The sequence below is a fragment of the Phyllostomus hastatus genome, unplaced genomic scaffold (assembly GCF_019186645.2).
Source record: "Phyllostomus hastatus isolate PE091 unplaced genomic scaffold, TTU_PhHast_1.1 phas_contig_90, whole genome shotgun sequence".
NCBI classification, from domain to species: domain Eukaryota; kingdom Metazoa; phylum Chordata; class Mammalia; order Chiroptera; family Phyllostomidae; genus Phyllostomus; species Phyllostomus hastatus.
In genome coordinates, this window is record NW_025333984.1 from 6,975,893 (window position 1) to 6,985,221 (window position 9,329).

General features: G+C 32.4%; 1 pseudogene; it reads left to right on the forward strand.

Annotated features, from left to right (window-relative positions):
• The first annotated feature begins 7,666 nt into the window (after positions 1 to 7,666).
• Positions 7,667 to 9,085, forward strand: LOC123827804 (annotated as a pseudogene).
• The last annotated feature ends 244 nt before the right edge of the window (positions 9,086 to 9,329 follow it).

The following is a 9,329-nucleotide window of genomic DNA, read 5'->3' on the forward strand; positions in this document are numbered from 1 at the left end:
GCTGGCAATATACACAAGGTGGGGACAAGGAAAGTAAAAATGTCACAAAACTTTCTTACCATTTTCAAATTGCCTCATTATAAAATTCAGTGTTTTTTGGCAGCTATACATTTTTGGTTGCTTTCCAGGGTACCAACAATGTTGGTTCTAATTTTTCCTGCTAGTTTTTTAATGTTTCTGTGTGGGGATTAAAGCCTGGGGATGCCTGTCTGTCATTTTGCTGATGTGATTTCTCTGTATAATGTTAATTTGAGCTTCAAGTATCCACATTTAAATAAAGGATATCAAGCTAAAGTGATACATTTAAAAATAAAAAAGTAACAAAATTAAAACCACCAAATCAATAAGTAGTATTTAGTAAGAGCTTATTGTGCATATAAGAATAATTGGTAAACTGTGAGCTTTCAAAATCAAAGACTGATATAAAGCTCAGGGGTATGAAGTTACAAAATGTATTATAAAGTGAAAGAACAGGAAGCTGTTTCCCTTTACATGATTGGTTATTACAATAGAGGTTTCTGCATGGCAGGACATTGGTTAAAGTGATTATCTCATACAACTTTTAGAAAGATGACCCAAGTTTCTTTTATGATCACGAGAGGCATTTATAAGAAGTAACCTAAGTCTCACTTGTGTTCCTGAAATAGGATAGGTTTAATTTTGCTTAAACAGCTTAAATTGTTTTGTCTGCTCAGGGAATTCTCAAGTCTGGACTCAAATTTGTATTTAATTTCAAACAGACAGGAAAACAAATAAATATTCCACTTCTGTTTGATGTATATGTGCATCAGCATGCATTTTTGTCAGTATGATTCTATTTGGTTTGTTATTTTATTAAATAATTTGCATAAATTATACATTTGAAAATGATAAAAGTTTTTGTCCATACCAATTATGATTTCTCATCATTTGACTCATAGTGAGTTTGGGAAATTTATAAACTATAAACAAATATTTCATCCAGGAGCATTTCTGAGAAACAAGGTACTTTATGTAAATTAAAAATAAAACCATTCAAGTGCTTAGTATGTGTCAGACACTATCCAAGATGTTTTACAGACTTTACCTTCAAAACAACTTTATAATTTTATAGAAATCTGGGATCAAAAAAGATATGCCAACTTTTCCAAAATTACACAGACGGTAAATTGGAAAATAAATACTCAAATCAGGTTTTCTAAATTTAATCCTAATTTTCATTCTATATATCAAAACTGGCTGTTATTTCCTTAGCTGTTTTTAAATAAGATTTAATATGACATTGTGAAAACATGTAGAGAAATAAGAACATCAGTTTAAGAAAAATTTAATATTGATAAAAATATATGCAGTGGCTCTGGAGAGAGAACAAAATACTTTTTTTTTAGTACAGTCAATTGTCATTTATACAAATATTATTGACTATCTTGTTAATCACATTTACTTTTTGTTGATTTTCTACTATATTTCTGTCAATATTTACAATGTGCCACTTAAAAGAACAATAATAAAAAATGAGGGGGGTGGAAATGGGAGGGAGGTAGGGAGGGCTTGGGGGTTACCTGGGTTGGGAGGAAAAGACAGAAAACTGTATTTTAACAACAGCTTAAATATGTAAAAAAAAAACTAGAATGAGCTTGAGGATCCAAATTATGTAACTCTGTAATACAAATATATCCAATATATCAGTTGCAAAATTTTTAAACTGAAAAATCACTATTATTTAACTGTTTTTAAAAAGATTTTAGTTATTTATTTATTCTTAGAGAAAAGGAGGGAGAAAGAGAGGGAGAGAAACATCAATATGTGATTGCCTTTTGCACACCCCCTACTGGGGACTTAGCATGCAATCCAGCCATGAGCCCTGACTGGGAATTGAACCAGTAACTTTTTGGTTCATAGGTTGGTGCTCAGTCCACTGAGTCACACCAGCCAGGTCTGGGTTTGTTTGTTTTTTTTTTTTTTTTTTCCCAGCAATGAAGTGATAGTAGTTTCTGACCTTGCTACTGTAAAGTCATTTATTCATATCTTGTCAGGAAGGCTAGACTTAAAGGAAAGAAAGGAAGAAAAATGTACATACACATAAGGAAAAGAATGATATGATAATACCAAATAAGTAGTGCATTTGCCAATGTTCTGGCCATGTTTGTCCTAGAATACCTCTCATAATAGATATGTGGACAGCCACTATTCATCATTAAGAGTTGTCACATGAGGTCAAGCTTCTTATCTCTTTCTGGTATAGCATATCACATTGTTTTGTAATGCCAATATGTATTGCTTAGCAGACCAGCAAATTTCAGTGTAAAATATATTCTATTTTCACTTTGAATTGTTTCATAAAAATAGGAATTCTTTATACATATGGAAGAAAAAGAAGTGAGTTGAAATAAACAAAAATACCTGTAGTAAAAATCACAAAAACTTTTAAAAATACTTTTGGGACAAATATATAGGCAAAATGTCTAGTAATATTCTGCTGCTCACCAATTGGGACCCATACTTTCTCTCTTTTCATTTGCATGCATTTTCCAGGATGTCATGATAATTTATTTGGCTCACAGTGTCCAACAAGAGATGTCTTACCTTATTGATACTGAGTCACTATCCTGCTTTTGCAAGTTTATAATTCAAAAAGTCACTACAAGTTGGTATTGCATCAACAGCAGTAAGACTGGGTTATCATTAGATTTTAGAAAAAGGACATACATATTTAGAAAACTAGCAAGTCTATTTTTGTACCAAAGTTTTGTTTCAGATAGTAGCAATTAAAGATTAATATATTTGACTCTACGATTAGCACAAAACACAACTTTAAGTCAGCAAAAAGCAAGCAATCTGATCTCCCCTGTTCCTCTTTGTTCCAATCCACCACACTGTAGTCCAATACCAGGTGTGTGCTGTGGCCTTCTGTATTGTGGCTAGGGGCTTAAGATGTTAGTCAGAGACTGAGAAAACAAACTCAGTATGACCACCACCAGTACTAGAATCTTGTCAAGGATACTTTAAAGCACAACCAAAAATTGCATAAGCCTGGACCAATGAATAAGAAACAAGAAGATCAGACAAGATTAGAATATAAACTTAGAAAGTAAAGTCAATCAACATGTGGAAACTCCTGTGGTAGTAAATATTCTACTGTATTTCTAAATAATGATATAAATCACAGATATTTGTTCACTCTAGTTATATTTTCCCAAGTGTATGTACCCCTTCTCTGCTCAAGTCAGAAGCCTGGTAAGAGACCATTGATGCTAGAATATTTAATTATTTAATTATAATCCCAGTATCAGTGAAATAGGCTGACTTTATATTCCTTACAAATTTTGTGACAGTTTTTCAATAGCAGTTCACAGGGCTTGTAACCAGCAGTCTGGCCAGGCTTTGGCTTCTTAGTGCATCCTGGAAGTAACATAAAATCACATGCTAAACTGTCTTCTCATGATTTGGCACATTTCTATCTCACTGACAGGACTGTTTGTATTGTATTCTGACCTCATCTTCCAAAAATGTTCTCCACTGGCCACAAATTGGCAGGGCTTTGACAGCTCTGAGCCAAAATGCACAGCTCCTGAATGACCTTTAACAGAAAACAACATTTAGGTCAATGGTTGCCTTTCCATGCTGATGATTTTTTGCCTGAGTAGCTAAGAACCTGTTGAAAAGATTAAGACTCAAATCTCAGCCAGGCTACTATTGGGATTCTTTGTCTCCCTTCAATCTTACTCCCTTGTGCCTTTCTATCACCTTTTAGAGGAAGATAACTGAGATTCAGCTGCAGTACCCAGCAACAGGAGAAATGTCTGCAGTAACTAAGAGTGTCAAAAATTTCTATATGACCTACTGTATACCTTTGAGTAGTTTATGGACCAATGGTAGGAAATGTTGAGGGTTTTCAATTAAAAACGGGCTTTCAGATTATACATAGATTTTCTGCTCCTTAAGCAAATATGGTTTGATTCCTGTTGTTTGTTTCTTCTTAACATATATTTGTCTTTTTCTTTCTTTCTTTAAAGAACAATAATTTTTAAATATCCTATAATTTGACCACTAAATAATCCTATGAAATAAAAAGAATAATAATATATATACCTATCAGAAAATTTAGATTTCTAAGTATAACAACACATAATAAAAAAATCAAAGGTTTGTTTCTGAAACCTTTTAATGGTAAATCTATATTTTCATGTATATTTTTCATATTTTTACAAAAGGATCACACTGATATCTCTATTTGATTTCATTACTCTTATTAAATGTTAAATAGAATTTAAGGTACAAGAAAAGTAATGAAAGCACTAAACACCCATATTCCTACCATTTAGTTTAAAGGAAATGACAAAAACCTGCATCAATATTGATGTCTTGTATTGTCATTCAAACAACCCATGCCTTTTCTTGACTACTCAGATATTCAAAATCCTGAACTTGTATTTATTATTCCCTTGCTTTTCTTTACAGATTTCCCAAATATTCCTTAAAAACATTCTTTAGTTTTTCATGTTTTAATAACTTTTATTAAGGAATATTTTGCATGAATTTTTCTGTAACTTCTTAAATATTATAATTATTTTTGCTTAACATTATATTAGTGAGATCATTTATGATGATGTGCAGCTGTAGTCTACTATATTAATACATCATAACTTATTTAACCCTTTCCTATTAAGAGACTTTTGATGTATTTTCAGGTTATTTTTCTGCCAATAGAAACAATGGATATATATGTGTTCTTGTACATGTCTCTTGGTGGACAGGAGTAAGATCTTTTCAAGGATGCATACCTAGAAATAGAATTGCTAACTCCAATGTTATGTACGTGTTTAATGTTATATGTAATCCTAAATTGTTTTCCAAAGATCTGTTCCAACTTAGGCTCCTAGCCACAGTGTTTAAATGTAGTTTTTTTCCATATCCTCACCAACTTTAGGTTTCACAATTTTCCAACCTTGATGTGTATGAAAGGACATCTCCCTTTAGTTTTAATTTGCATTTCCTACTTACTATTGAGATAGAACATCTATTTAGACATGCATTTGCCATTCAATTTTTCTCTATGGAAAAGTGCCTGCTCAAAGCTCTCATCCACTTTTTTCCTAAAGATGTTTGTCCTTTTCATACTAATTTATGGGTATTTTTAATATATACTGGATACATGACTTTTTTGGTTATATCTGTTAAAAACATCATCCTTCTCCCAGTTTTACTTTGTCTTCTCATTCTCGTACTGATGCCTTTGTATGAACAAAGTTAATTTTAATTTTGATTCAACTATCATTTCCTTTTACTTTAGTGTTACTTGTGTTCTTCTTAAAAATATATTTTCTCCAAGTACAGTTGTCTCCATTGAACAATAAAAAAGGAAAATAAATAAATACAAACTACTATATATAAAAATAAACTAAAACATATATTTAAAAATGTCTTGCTCAAGGTTATGCAGAAATTGTTTTATTTTCTAAGAGCCTTATTTTTTTGTCTTACAATTGTAGGTACACACTAACTACCTGGAATAGATTACTCTGAATAATATAAGTAGGTACCAATTTCTGTTTTTATGTTTTATATGGATGCACGATTGAGTCAGATATTTATTGAAGATGCTGTCCTTTCCATTGACCTACAGTGACACCTCTGTCTATCTATCAACTTGTTATCTATCACCAATGTCTATTTCTTTAATCTATTTTTGACATGTCTATTCTATTGCATCTATTTGTCTATCTTTGCATCAAATTCACACCACTTTAATAAATGTAGCTTAATAATATGTCTGCATACTTAGTAAAGGAAGTCCTGTAACCATTCACTTCTTCCATAATATTTTGGCTATTCTTAGTTCCTGACATTTCCACATACATTTTGTATCAGCTAGTCAATGTCTAAAGTACTCTTGCTTGTTTACTGCCAGTGGTTTTATATTATATAAATACAACTTCTCAGCCAGTTACATATCTTTTAAATATATTCTCCATTGAAAGGCTTGTATTTTCTCTCTCTTTATGGTATCTTTTGATGAATAGATATTGTTAATTTTAATATGGTCTAATTATATTATAACCATTTATATATTTTTATTTGTAAGGTTTACAAGTTTTGTATCATCTATCTTTTCTTTTTCCTAAATTCATAAAATTATTCTTCTATGTTTTTCTAAAAGCATACAATTTTGCTTTTTACAGTAAATCTTTTATTTACCTATAATCAGTTTTTTCCAATGCATGGTGTGAGATATAAAATCAAATTCAATTTATTTATAAATTCTTCATATAGGTATGTTTATATTCAGCCACCTTACTGAAGTTTTTACATAATTTTATGATTTATCCATACATTTTTCAGTACTCTTAGCTATAGAATCGTAACATCCTTTCCAACCTCTACAACTTTAACTTATTTTCTTGCCTTACAACTAACCAGGATCTTCAGTGAAAAAAAGTGGTGAAAATTTTCATTCTTGTCTAGATACTGAAGCCAGTAAACAATAAAATATATTCATTATGAAATAACTATTAACATTGATCTATACAAGTAAATTATTTTTAAATGTTTCTTTTTTGAATTTTTATTTTTCAGTGAAATTTTTAAAAATTTATTTTCATTGTATTTTTTCCATTACTATTTGTCCCTCTCATACCCTCTTCCATCTCCAACCACCCACTCCCCCTGTATCAAGTATTACGTTGGGTCTTGATTTTATACATATTTTCCTTATTAAAAGTTATATTTTCATAAATTTTTTAGTCAAAGATGCTGAACTTTAACAAACGATTTTTGTCTATCTAGAGACTTTGTTGATTTTTCTTACAATTATGCTAATGTAATGAATTATGTGAGTTAATTTTCTAAAGGCATTACAACCACTCTAAATTATGACTAGTCTAGTTAACCATTATGGTGGACTTATACAGACATTAACAAAAGTAGGTTTACAGTTCTGAGTATGTGAAACAGTTTATGGTTGTATTATTATGTATAATTATTATATTATTTTCCATATGAACAACTGTAAACTTACTTTTACTCACCACTGTATTTATTACAACATCAGTATAGGCTTATCTAGTGTTCTTTAGCAGCTCATAATTTAAATTTTTTATTTTCTCATTGAGAACTAAACCATACCATAGCCCAGATTATAATATAATCAGGTAAGTTTCAGCTTCCCTTCACTGTGTACACAACTTGTTTCTGACCAACATCTCTTTAATTTTATCATTTTTCCTTTTCATTGAATTTATTGAGTTGATATTGGTTGACAAAATTATACAGAGATGCTTAACATCACTAATCATCAGAAAAATGTAAATTAAAACCACAATGAGATAACATCTCATACCTGTCAGAATGACTATCATCAATAAATCAACAAACAGCAAGTGCTGACAAGGATGTGGATAAAGGGAAATTTTTTTTTTTGCACTGTTGGTGGGAATACAGACTGGTGCAGCCACTGTGAAAAGTGGTATAGAGTTACCTCAAAAAAATTAAACTGGAACTGCCTTATAAACCCAGCAACTCCACTTCTTGGAGTTTATTTAAAGAAACCCCCCAAAATGCCCTTTTTAGAGCCATCTGCTCATGGTGCTGCCTCCTGCTCTTCCCGCTGCCACCTTGAGTCACTGACTGCACAGATCTGGCCACCTGGATACTCATGATAGCCATTGATATTTGGAGTTCTTACAACATGGCAGACATTGAAAACAAAGAACGGTATGAACTTGATCAAGATTTGGATGATGTTGAAGAAGTAGAAGAAGAATTAACTGGTGAAGAAATGAAAATCAAAGTATGTCAGCTGACTGTTCAGATGATGCAAAATACTCAGATTCTTGCAGCCTTCCAAGAAAGACTTGATGGTCTGGTAGAAACACCAACAGGATACATTGAAAGCTTGCCTAACGTAATTAAAAGACAAGTGGATGCTCTCAAAAACCTTCAAGTTAAATGTGCACAGATAGAAGCCAAGTTCTATGAGGAAATTCATGATCTTGAAAGAAAGTATGCTGTTCTCTATCAGCCTTTATTTGATAAGCAATTCAAGATCATTAATGCAATTTATGAACCTATGGAAGAAAAATGTGAATGGAAACCAGATGAGGAAGATGAAATTTCAGAGCAGCTGAAAGAAAAGGCCAAGATTGAAAATGAGAAAAAGGATGAAGAAAAACAAGACCCCAACGGAATCCCTGAAGTTTGATTGACTGTTTTTAAGAATGTTGACTTGTTCAGTGATATGGTTCAGGAACAAGATGAGCATATTCTGAAGCACTTGAAGATATTAAAGTGAAGTTCTCAAATGCTGGCCAGCCTATGAGCTTTGATTTAGAATTTCATTTTGAACCCATTGAGTATTTCACAAATGAAGTGTTGACAAAGACATATAGGATGAGGTCAGAGCCAGATGATTATGATCCCTTTTCTTTTTTTAAAAGATTTTATTTCCTTATTTTTTAGAGAGAAAGGGAGAGAGAGAGGGAAAGAGAGAGGGAGAGAGAGAGAGAGAGAGAGAGAGAGAGAGAGAGAGAGAGAGAAATATCAATGTGTAGTTGCCTTTCATGTGCCCCTCCACTGGGGACCCAGCCCACAACCCAGGCATGTGCCCTGACTGGGAATTGAACCAGTGACCCTTTGGTTTGCAGGCCGGTGCTCAATCCACTGAGCCACAACAGTCAGGGCCCCTTTTCTTTTGATAGACCAGAAATTATGGGTTGTACAGTGTGCCAGATAGATTGGAAAAAAGGAAAGAATGTCACTTTGAAAATCATTAAAAAGAAGCAGAAACACAAAGGACGTGGGACAGTTCTTACTGTGACCAAAACAGTTTCCAATGATTCTTTCTTTAATTTTTTTGCCCCTCCTGAAGTTCCTGAGCATGGCAATCTGGATGAAGATGCTGAAGCTATCCTTGCTGCAGACTTTGAAAATGGTCACTTTTTACATGAGCATATAATCCCAAAATTGGTGTTGTACTTTACTGGAGAAGCTATTGAAGATGATGATGATGATGATGATGATGATGAATAAGGTGAAGAAGGGGATGAGGAAGGGGAAGAAGAAGATGAGGAAAATGATCCAGACTATGACTCAAAGAAGGATTGAAACCCAGCAGAGTACAAACAGCAGTGAAGCAGGATGGTCTACCTTCCACCTCCCTAGAAAATATGAATTTTCATCATTTTACAAGTTCATTTCAAGTTTTCTGTTGTTTGTTTGCTTTCTTCTTTTTGGTTTTGCAGCCTAAAATAAAAATGTCAAATATAAAAAAATAAAGAAACCCAAAATGCTAATTCAAAGGAATATATGCACTCTTATGCTTATTGCAGCATTGTTTACACTAATCAAGATTT